This window comes from Chelon labrosus (genome assembly GCF_963514085.1).
Source record: "Chelon labrosus genome assembly, chromosome: 4".
NCBI classification, from domain to species: domain Eukaryota; kingdom Metazoa; phylum Chordata; class Actinopteri; order Mugiliformes; family Mugilidae; genus Chelon; species Chelon labrosus.
The window spans coordinates 26,512,859-26,525,448 of record NC_140340.1 but is presented as its reverse complement, the minus strand read 5'-3'; positions in this window follow the sequence as shown (position 1 = coordinate 26,525,448).

The following is a 12,590-nucleotide window of genomic DNA, read 5'->3' as shown; positions in this document are numbered from 1 at the left end:
CACACACACTATGGAAATATGGATGGATATGCCTTTTCTAGAATGGCATTAAATTAAACTTTCAAGGTGATCCAGTTGTAAAAACAACCGGATGCCAACCCCAAAAGCACCTAAGCCCAATCATTTTCCAACTGGCTCACAGAAGAGTCAAAAAAGAAAACACTGTTTATGCTGATTATGACGGTTCCTTAGCTGGCATGAATTCAGTTAAAGGGAGGAAGCATGAGCTCTTTTGTCAGAGTGCAGGTGGTTACCCTCTTACCAACTCAAGCAAAATGGACCCGCTCCGTCAAACAGCCAAAAAATGCTTTGTTCCACCAGTGGAAACCAGCGTAGAATGATTTCATCTGTTTTGCTGTCTATGAAAGCCACGAGGTCTTTGATTTATCTAGAGTGCCCCATGTTGAGATGTCTGATAATTTAATACCTCATGTGTTCTTGGTCGCTGCATATACTATAAAGTTCAAAACAAAGTTATACACTACACCGATCAGCCACAACATTAAAACCATCAACCTGTGAAGTGCGTAACGTTGACGATCTCATTATGATGTAATGTTCTTCTGGGAATCCTGGCTCCTGGCATTTATGTGGATAAAGGCGCCAGCATGGAAACCCTGACAGGTCTGCAGCAGCGCAACCTGAGGTATAATATGTGTTCTGACAACTTTTCATCAGAACCGGCATTTCAGCTACAGACCACCAACTTTTTCAGCTACAGAAGCACATCTGTTGGATTGGACCACCCGGGCTAGCCTTGGGCACATGTTACCTGTTGACTGCTTTTCCTTCCTTGAACCACTTTTAATAAGTACTGACCACTGCAAACAGGGAACATGCAACAGAGAGCTACAGCTTTCTGACCCTTCTCATCAAAATCTTAGCCATCAAAACTGGTCCCTTTTCAAAGTCATTCAAATCCTTCCACTTGCATATTTTACCTCCTAACACATCAACTTTGAAGACAGAATGTGTCATGGAATTGACTTTTAAACGTTTTCCATTTCTTCAGGGTACTGAGTTTTTGGACTTTCTCTGCTATTATGTTTGGTTTTTGGTCCCTTACCCTGTGTTTTTCAGTTAAGTTGTAATTCCTGTCTTTGTCTGCGTTCTCTCCTCTGTGATTGTTGGCTTCTCCCTAACTGAGCTCACCTGTGTGTTGTTCCCATATTCAGGGTGTTTATAGTCCTTGCCTAGATTATCGCGTTTCACTCTGCAGCACTTTTTATTACCTTATTGAAAAACATTAAATGTTTTTCCTACTATCTAATGGGGTGCTGTGATACATAAGATAGTCAGTGCTCTGTGAATCTTCACAATCATCCAGGTCATGGTATATCCAAAAACGTTAAAGAAAGCCAACTGGACTCGTAGAGCTTCTTGAAGATGTTTGGCCACTCATCCAACTAGTTTCTTTAGTTTTTAGGTTGAATAGGTTCAGTGTTATAAGTCCAGGTGCCTTTCTTTAATGTTTTTGGATATAATCAGTGGCTAATAATTTGCTTGATTAAAAGAAATGTCTTCTGTATTTCGGCTTTGGTGTGGCCATCGTCTGATGAATGGCCTTCAAGCAATCCAGACATACTATGCTATAAAAAAAACACAGACACACACTTTAAAAAAATCTTGGTGTTCAACAGGCTGAGTGATAGAAACAATGCAGAAACAAGTGAACATTTACAACAACAGACTTCAATTAATAATTGATGGGCCAGAGATTGTAAATAGAGGCAGACGAACAGATACATTAAGCTCCACTCATGGCCAGCTGACACGCCTGCAGCAGTGCGTGGCACTCCAGCCATCCTCAGTCTGCAGTGCAACACGGAGCCAGTAGTTCGTGACTCAACCAAACGCTGATTACAGAGACAGGAGAAAAAAAAGCTGTTGTGGGTTCACCGTCTGGGGCACTGTGTTGTTGATGATGATTATAAAGCTAAGTATGTCTTCCTGTCTCTGAACAACATGTGTTCCAACAGATAAGATGTTAACACTATTGTTTGTGTTATATGCAATTGTGCAATGAATTGAAAAAGGTCATCAAATGAAACTCATGAGCTCATAGTTAGAGTTGTATGGAGTTGTACTCACAAAATGCCTGGTATTCAAGTGGTTACATAACCCAGTAAGACGTGAAGATACTGCAGCTAGTGATCAGGTAACTTAATGTAGGAAATTCATATGCATGTTGGACTAAATGTCAGTGCACATGTCACAACTTGTGAATTAAGACATTAATGAACAATTTGCACGATGTTGTGAAGACCACAAGAATGGACTGTTTGTATGGGCGTTTCTCTTCTGCCCTCTTACGGTTGTGACTACCACAAAAGGGAGGCCGTTCATAGGGTTCAGTACAATACATTCAGTAGAAGAACCTTGTAGACTGTAAGCACGTGAAGCTTTTTCATTCCAGTCTTTGTTGTTAAGCGTGAATCAGAGAGGTATTAATTGAAATGCACTTGTGAGGCACAAAAAAGTGTTTTTATTGGCAAAACATATTTTCATTTTGAACAGGCGTTACTTTGCTTCCATTATTTGTTTGGATGGCGATGGAAGATCATTAAGGTGCTGATGAATCCTTGACTGGTATCCAGGAATGGTTTAAAAAAGAAACCCTATGCTTACAAATAATTCATTATAAATCCCTTTTAAGCATATTAAACTTCAAATTTCATCATAAATACCAATAAAAAGTAGTATGTTTGTTTCATTAAACAGACAATCATAAATAATTAAGCTAACACCATGTTTGCTTGTTTCAAGCACAAGTATCCATGTTGCCATGCTGCGTGAAAACTATTTGAACAAAGTTAGTTATGTAGTGTCTGTAATGTCCTGATGTAATTGTCTACTTGATTTCTTAAAGCAGTATAAAAGGATTTTTCAGCAAATGTGGGACAGATTTTGACAGATTTTTGTTAGCAAATATGTCTGCAGAGGAAGAGCAGTACTAGCATTCATCTGGTCTCTGGACACATCAAATATTCGCTTTCCTTTTAGCTTTGTTGTATTATAAATCAGTTCTTGAAAACTATGTAGCTAAACATATAGCTATTCAGCAACTAATGCTCCACCATATTCAGCAACTAACTGATGCTTTTGCTTGTGTCTCTTTGGTGCTTGGGACTTGGCATGCAGCTGCAAGATTGATGAGAATTTGTTTCTATGAGTGACAACCTTCACTGTGCCAATGTTGGTATAAAAATATTCCTGAGCGCAGCTTTAAATTACCATATTCATTCTGTAATATACAGCATGGCCTTCAGCGTTGGCGTCTCTTGCAGAAGTGTTCTTATCTGGGCCTTCCATAACAGTAAAAGTTTGTTTCTTGTTGAATGACAGCTTGGCAGAAGTCCAGGAGATGTAAGGGTTAGATTGAAGGAGTCGTCCCCCTGAGAGTGTGGCTGTGGGCCGCTGGGGCGAGGGCCAGAAGGCCCAGAGAGTGCCTGGCTGTTACTATTCAAAAGTTGTGTATGTTAAAGTTGTATAGGGTTTCACAGGGAGAGGCGGGGAGCTACCCTGGGAGAACATTCAACTGCAGGGAAGTGCGCAGTCAGGAAGTGAACAATAATTCAAAACAGAGCTGCAACAAAAGAGGGCCTTCAGATGTGTTGGTATTGTTTATCCATGCGTACATGATCCCTGTGGAAAATAGGCACATAAAAATATGGAAAGGTCATGCGGGATGTTTGAGATGGGAACACTGCATTTAATCATTTTTTGGGTGGGAAAGTGTGGGATATACTATGCATATTAATAGTAGATTATGCAGTAGAAGTAGTTTCATATGTTTCTATGGTCATTTCAGTACTTGCTTTGCTACGACGGGAATCCATTGTGACTGACATAAATAGCTAGCCGACCACAGCTGCTGAATTCCATAAAATTAAACTACAAAGGCTGTAAAAGCAATTAGAGATGTACATCATTTTAATTTCAGAATATCTTATCTAACTGATTAGCAACTTTGTGTTTGTTTGGTATTAACAAGTATGTGTTAAAGGGCATCTTTATCTTCTCCACATGACCCAGTTAAACAACACCACAAAGCTGCTCCAAAGCCCTTTATGTCCACTCTGACACAGCTGAGGGTGAATATTTTATGTTTTGCTATTTTCGAAAGCATTAAAGTTTTTTTTTACGGCGCTTCAGAGGATTCTAACCAGAGACGTGTACATGCATACTTGTTCCAGAGCGCATGCGCACTTGAAAGTGTTACACTTGCGCACTAACCAGATGCACAGTTCTTGTTGAGCTTTTTTGTACAACTGTGGAAACAAAGTGATCCGATTCAGTGAGCAGTCAGCAAAGCGTGAGCTGCTCTGTGGGTTGGGAGAACTCGGTTGTTCTCTGTGCTGAGAGGGATCGCCTGCTCTGCCACACTGTGCTGTGCTGGGTTTACTGTCCTCAGCAGGAAGCTGCCTCGCTCCGAGGCTGTTTCTCTGCCACGGGCTCCAAAACTGCAGGTCTTCAATGACTTTTTAGTGTGATCCAAAGTGGCACCGCTGCTGCACTGACTCATACATGGACAGTGTATGTGTGTGTGCGCTACTACAGTCATATGAAAGGACAGTGTGTAAGTGATCAGGCATGTGGGGACAGGTCATGTGTGTCTATGTGTTCTTGCGGGTGCTTGTGCACAGACAGGATGTGTATGGCCTTGTGAGCGTGGTGTGCTACATATGTGTGAGTTGCATAGGTCAAGATTCGTCACCATGACAATGTGAGAGACTGCATTATCACTGCAGGCAAGTTGTCATGATTGTGTCATTTTATGGAGGACTCTCATTATCAGTTTTGGGATCCTTTGGGGAGAAAGCTGTGCAGACTGAATCAAGGTTTGCTCCAGTAGCTCACCAAACAAGAAGACTGTAGCATCATAGTTCTTCAACACTAGCTTTTTACTTTACAAAATCAACTAAACCTGCCTTTTCTTCACCTTTAAAATAATGTGATTGCCTCATACATAAACTCAGAATGGGATGATTGCCAGTGACAAACTCTGCTTTAACCCAACAACTCACTAAGAGACACAGAACGTTTGTGTCATGGATTTGACAGTTTTTCATGCACTCATTCACATACCCTCGAAGACACTGGCCATTTCAATCACTGTAAAAACTGGCCAGTCCCACCTTGAAGGTGTATGAAGTTTTACTTAAGTTTAAGTTTAGATTTTTATATGGCGAAAGTGGCACACATACTAGACACAAGTGAACATGTCTCTTTAGGAAAAGGTGTACCTACATCGTCCACTGAAGGAACCTAACAGGCAGAATATTGAGGCCAGCAGAAGCCATTGCACTTTGATCCTAAGGGGAGATTTTATGCTGTTTAAGTACAATTTTAGCTGAGATGAAAATACTTTTGACATGACCTAAGGTCTTCTGCCTTCCTCTTATACATAGGAGTAAGGAATGTGCTTTACACCACAATGACACATGATACCTAGCTGGAGGACCTCTATTTTTTTTTTTAATAAACAACCAGTCACCTAGAATTTCTGGGTCCTTGGCTATAGTGAGATGCCCCTCAATGACAGTGGATACAACCCGGGCTGTTAATGCTTAATAAGCGACTGTACTGAATGTCACAACAATTGTACATGGTGCACAGGTTATAAAGTTGTGGCATGCAGAGAACTGTCCCCTTCAAATCTGTAGAACATTTTAGTGTCTTTCAGCTAACTGTTTTGGCTCTACTGCACGCAGCTTTACTGTTTGGTGTTCAGTCAGTTATTGGGGTTAGGGTCACCTTTATGCAATTGTTGATGATGCTAATACAAACTTGTAGTTTGTGAAGTAGTTACAAAACTCAGTCAGTTGCTTTTTTTTTTTCATTGGCACGGACTGTACAATTTTTTTAAATGAAAAATAAAATTATCAGTTTCATTTGGCAGTATCTGTTAAAGGCTGCACCATTGCATAGCGGTTCTTGAAATTGTCACAAAATGTCATCAGCCAATCAGAGTGCCAATCACATGTGTTGCAATGTGTTGCACTCTTTTAGTCACTGGAGTGGATTTAGGCAGAAAAAAATATTCCCCAGTTTAGGAAAACATCATGGTGTGACACCTCTTCAAATATGTGCAAACATGAAAGGTAATGCCAAAAATCATATAACATTATGTTATTAAGGTTTTTTAACGTCTTAAGGTGATTACGACACAAAAAAGGAAACGCGAGTCACAATTTTAACTGTGAACACTGCTGAAACTGACAGCAAAGCTTGCTAGCCTGAAATCATCCCATCTTTTATCCCCGTCCACATATTTACTTTTGGATAGCACTTTGGAAAGTGTTATACGTGCCTCAAGAGGCTCCAGCTGCACCTCATCTTTAAAACATGTTGGAATAGTGAATATTACTTAATTCCAGGTAGAACAAGAATAAACTTGGCAGGCTTGTCGTGAGACTGTTGCTGCTGCCTCCAGACAAAACAGCAATCGCGCTGATGACTTTGCTCTTGGTCTCCTATCACTGCAGCTTGCACATATCGATCTCCATAAACATGCTCATAAACTAGTTTTAACACCTCTTTGCCCTGAGGCTTACATCGTGCCACTAGGGCCGGGATCGGAGATTATGAAGTTTATCTAATAAACATCTGGCAGCATCTTTCTTTCGTCTCATAACCTCATCCATGATTTACTAATTCCGTTTCTCCCTCACACTAGCTCCATTATAGTGGCTGCTCAATATACTGTCCAGGCAAATAAAGGCTTTTTGTCTCATTTGCTGATATAAATTCCTCTGGCAGATGCATTCTTTCGAACATACTTAGATGCAATCTCAGACGCTCCACCCTTTAACAAGGAAGGGCGTAGGCAGCAGAGGATGTGTGTGAAAGGCTAGGATGTGAACAATACGTATTCACCGGCTCGTTGGCCACTACGCGCAGTCAATTTATGTCCTTGTTCACCTGTTTTTATGCGTTTGCCTGTGTGTGATTCCCGAAAAAACAATTACCCGCCGCCGACAAGAGAGGCTTTACCCCCAGATGTGACCAGACAGGTTGAATGTGTAGATAGAATGCTATTTGTTCTATGTATTCATTTCGTGTACACCAGATAGCAGGTATAAATATAAGGGAGATAACTGGGAGCCGTAGAAGTAATAGATATTCCCAGGAGTTAGAGGAAACTCTTGGGTAGCAGAGTAAATGAGATCCCAGAGGACTCAGTTTGGTGTGAGGCTGGTCTTTGACGATGCTCGCAGTACAAAGCAATCCCTCTGTGGAAACAGTTTTATTACAAGGGGTCATACAGAGTATTACCTATATATTGTTAGGTCAATGGCTTCTGGGACCTTTACTTTCTGTGGGCATTGCTGCACTACGTTCATTTGGACTGTGCCTCAGTTGCAGTACATGTTCATAAATTCAGTCCTAGTCCAGTTATAAAGTTTTAAGGGGAGACTTAGCATTACGGATAACTGAATGAAAACATGTTGTACCACACGTTAAGTTTTACAAAATATTAAATTAAATAAGGTTTATATAGCTGATGAAGCCAGTTCACTTAACTAATCCTTACATACAGAATGAAGAGAATGATCTGGAAGGACAGATAAGACCTGAGCCACATGACCCGCTCGCCACCATGAAGGCCTGGAAAGAGGACAGGTTATGTAAATACACACAAGAGAGAGATCGGGACATGTGATGATCCAGAACTGGATGACCATGTGCACGAGGGACAACAAACAAACAAACAAACAGACAGTTTGACAGTGCTGGAAGTGCAGGCTTAACTGACACTGAGACCTAAGAAAACACAGATTTTAAGATAATTTAGGAGTTGGGCATCCAGTTTTCACTGCAGACAACATGACTCTAACTTGAGAATGAATATCCAACCTCATATACACATTATATATCCTGGGAATCATCAGCATAGGATAGAGGTAGCTCATCACTTACAGTTAGTAAAAAGGACAGTCTAATTTGAATCGACTACTAAAGCGATCTGACACAAAGATGCTTTGGAGCACAAACCAATTATTCCACCTCAGTGTTCAATACCTAAGCTAAGACATTTATTAAACTGTGAACTGTAGTTGAGAAGAACTTAATACACAAACATAGTCATGGATTTATGAATATCTGGTGCTACCTGATCCTGATAGATATGTCAGATGTCAAATGACATACACACAAACATCCCTTCCATTCCAGCCTTTGCCAAACGGGTTCACGAGTGTTTGTGTACTAACTCTGCCAGAAGGGGGAAACACAACCTTCTACTGTACCTCTAAAGTGTTGCTATCTGCTAGACAGTGTGTTATTGATTGTGCTAATATCAACTTTCCCAAATGAACTCTCTGGCTGGACAACAAGACAAGTCGGTCCAAACCCCAACAGCACTCTCTCAAGTGGTAATACATTAGTGAATCTGTCTGGAACATTGTGGATTGACAGATTGTTGAAAGAGGTCCACATTCTCCACTTTGTCCAAAGCCGTTTGATGGGATTACAATGTGAACCAGTCAAGGGAGTATCACTGCATATATTTACTATAGAAGTTGTTTAATAAGATTAGCTTAATTCTGTCCTGTCGAACTCAGGCGTAAAGCTTTACTGGCTCAATTCTTTTCTAAATCTGATTAACCACCGATGCAATCTTAACAAGCCAAAGCTCTTGAAATCAGAAGAGTGAACCATATGTCAAGAGAGCATGAGAAAGGTTGTACCAACACGCTTTTTGCCTTTAAATATTCAAATCACTTCTTGGTGAATGCAAAAATGGGTGACCTGTGTAGTGAGGTGTTTCCCTCCTCAAGGAATTCCTCCATATGTCATGATGATGGTCTTTTTTCTGTAGATCAGGTTTGGGAACATTTCTCGTCATGTTAGTTGAATTGTTGTATGTCAGGTATGAATGTCAGTGTGTTGACTGATCCTCCCATTTAGTTCAGAAGGACATTTTATTTTTCCACAGACATCCATGTCTAACTTGGGACAAAACTGCAGTCTCTTCAGTGATCCCTTAACTTTTCAACCATCATCAGTTCAAACTTTCTGTTTTCTATTTGTCTAATACTTTACACCTGTAAAAACTAAGGACATTCTCATCAGCCCAAGCTGTACTTTCCATTATCACTGATTAGCAAATGAACCGAGGTTCAACTGAGCTAAGAAGACAACATTTATACCACATTAACATGTATGTTAGCATTTAGCTCAAAGAAGTGCAGTATGTACAGTTTTACAAAGTTGATAGTATGTTGTGTAGACTATTTGAGGAATGTTATGTTCAAAAAGGGACTGGCAGCACATACATCAAATCCAGCAGAAGCATCAATGTCGACCCAATAAAATGACAAAAATATACATAAAAGATGTAAATATAATGCGTTTTACTCACCAGAACTTAAGAAACTATTTAGTTTAGTTCTCCTTGGAGCCTATCAACCAAGGTTAGCGCTCATAGTCGTCGCATGAAAGTTTTCCCGGCTAGGTCAGGCCACCTAGCTTGGGTGGGCTTTCTTCTCAATATCCAGCTTTTCCTGGAAACTGAAAATGGCTTTCAAAGAAGATCTCCAACCAAATCAATAGCCTCTACTCCTTCACCATCATGAGTTCAAAACATAGCTATCAAAATGTTAACAGGGATGATTTACTTGTGCAGCTCGCAACAGATAAACATGAATCGCTAGCTTGGCTTAAACGGAGGGGCTCTCTGGCGCTCCAATCAGGGAATGTGAAAATGCTGATGCTACCATAGGCTACAGAGAAGGCCTAATAATAGGAACTTGAAATGTGATTGGTTAAAGGAACAGAGTCATTACAATGCATTTCAATTCAGCCACCTGCAGTTTTAACAGTGAAGGCCCAGGCAGATTTCTTTGACTCCGGCAACACATGAAGGCTGAAATATGATTGGATAAAAGCTCTAATGCAAAGTTATATTGCCAGAAGCACCGCAGCTGTGAAACAGCCAAGTCGTAGAATGAAAAGAATAAGCTATTGGGAATAATTCAATAAAATTAATGGGAAAATATATAAATGTAAGTCAGTGATTTTGATAAAGGTTATCCCAGCAGAGAAGGCTTTGCTGACCCTGATGGCCCACCATTGTCCTGATCATTTTCAAGTCTTTTTGGCTTTTTGTTTAAAGGAGGACACATGGTTTATGTGAAGCCATTTTGGATGATGATGTTTCCATGTACCATGGCTGTCAGTAACATTTAAAGCCTTCGGATAAGAAAAAAACAGAAAATTAAACCTGTTCCAAATTTTTTTTGTGACAGACCAAATTTTCAAAGTCAGTGCAAAAACAGGACCGGCACAACGTGAGTTTGTATTTATTTTCAAACCTTCTACAATAACAGATCATAAATACCGACTTAGTGTGCAAAGTCTTGTTTGAGCGGCTGTTTAGTATATGTTTTTAAAGTGTCTGCCATTAGCATATCATTCTTGACTTTTCTAATATCTAAAGAGCAGAAATGTAAAATACGACTTAAGTATTTAAGATACTTTACACTGAGCAGAAAGGCTCAGAGGAAAGCGGATCAGAGATCAGAGTGATTAATGTCTTCATTGAAATGTCTCTCTGAACTTATTAGTTTAGATGTAGAAAAAATATCTTCATTAGACTGATGTGAATATAGATTTAGTCAGTGGCTTTAACTCATTCTGTAAAAACACACAATATATAAATATATGAAATATATTAGGGTTAGGGTTAGTTTGAAACCATCCCGGCACTCAAGCTGACTCTCAGGATCAGGGTAGTGACTACCCGTACCATTAAAAGATCATCGTTTTTACATATCCATCCATCTTTCCCTCAGTCTCTCTTTTGCGGTGTCTCTTGCAGGTGAAAAAAAAAATAATCCCCATATCCAGCCTATTAGTCACAGAGGATTAGACCCACGGCAGAGACGAGCAGCGATGGGAGGTGAGCAGTGAAAGAGAGACAGATTAAATGTCTTTTGTATTATGAGGTAATGCTCTGGCCCCAAGGAAAAGTGTTCTCAGTGAAACTACTGTACTTAGATGAAGAGATACATTTTGATGAATTCAAGCATTGCACTAATGTAACACTCGAAATGCAATGGAATGCATGCACTATATCTGCAAATGTACTGTTATCAGTCTATAGCTTGGGTTACGTGCTGTTCATGTTACATTTTGCGTGAATGCAGTTCAGGACTTTGTGTTGCTGTTAAGAGCACATGTTGCATTTCTTAACAAATCCTAGTCAAGATCATCATCCCAGTCTTGTACAGAGACCCTGGTCAACAGCAGACCCGGGTCACCTTTATTTTCCGCGTTGGATGGAGATCTCTCCACCTCCCGACCCGTCTCATATGAAAGTCAAGTCACTCATTTATCAACTTTTGATCTAATTAAACAACCTGGAGCTGGGATGAAAGCGGGGACCGGCCATTATTTGACTCCATTAGCCACAGGCACGGCATGAAAAATTGCTCCCCATCCTTCACAACTTTAAGCCAACTTTCTCGCTCTTCCGACTCCCCCTGCAGCTGTTAAGAAATCTGATCTTGTTTCCAGCTCACCTTTTATTGCTTTTTTTCTGTTTACCTTTACCCTTGTCTCATTTCATACGTTCCAAGTATAAACTTTACATATCATCCTTGAAGACTTATTTGGACCATGTAATTGCTGCTTCCACAGGTTTTTATTTTAGTATTGTTACATTATCTCCTTTACTCACATTGCAGAGGGCTGCAAATCTTCTGTTCTGATTTGTTGTTCCTCCTTTTCCTAACATCTGCATGGGTTCAGGTCAGGGATAGGCTCCTCTTCTCATCCAGAAAATGACATCTCCCCTCTTCCAAATCCCCAAGGAACCTCACTGACTGACAAGAAGATCTATTACTGGCTTGTTGGGAGAAGATCAAGTAAGGAGCAGAGCAGGTTTAAAATCATGGTTTATGTGCGAGACCTCAGCGCAGTGCTGAGCAGAAGGAGCTCTCTGTTTGCAGAGCACTGTGTGACGCATGGGTGTCAAGTGGATCAACAGCCTGAAGGAAAAACACTGTATCAACGTAGTCTGCGGTCAAACTTCTTCTCGTTTCACCCTGTGAAGGTTTAACATCCAAACAGAATGACAAGTGCCTTCTCTGCTGGCATCTTTAAGTATTGCATCTCGTGTTGGACGTTGGAATATGAACCAATAAATCTCAGGAAGACACAATGCTGCAGTGAAAATATTGAAAAAAACTTGCTCTTTTAGAAAGGTCATATGCAAAATCCTTGAGCTTTTGAAAGAGCGCCCATTATTTATGAAGGATGACTTGGTCAAATTAGTTTATCTTATTGTCCATTGCTGATCTTGTATTTGTGCTGTTGATCTCTCCTTGTTGTCAGTGTGTTAAACAGCAGGAAAAACCTGCAGGAAAACGGTATTTAAACTGTATCAGGTCCACAGCTGCTCATCTTTGTCACCGCATTGCTGATATTCCTTCTAACAAGATAATAAGACTGCAGTAAATGTCTTTTATGTTCCAACCAATGACCTTTATACAACAATCTTCATACACAGTTACGCTACACACCAGTAATTTTTAATACATCGATAGTATCTTGTGTTGATTGCCGCCACCCAACCTCCGCCA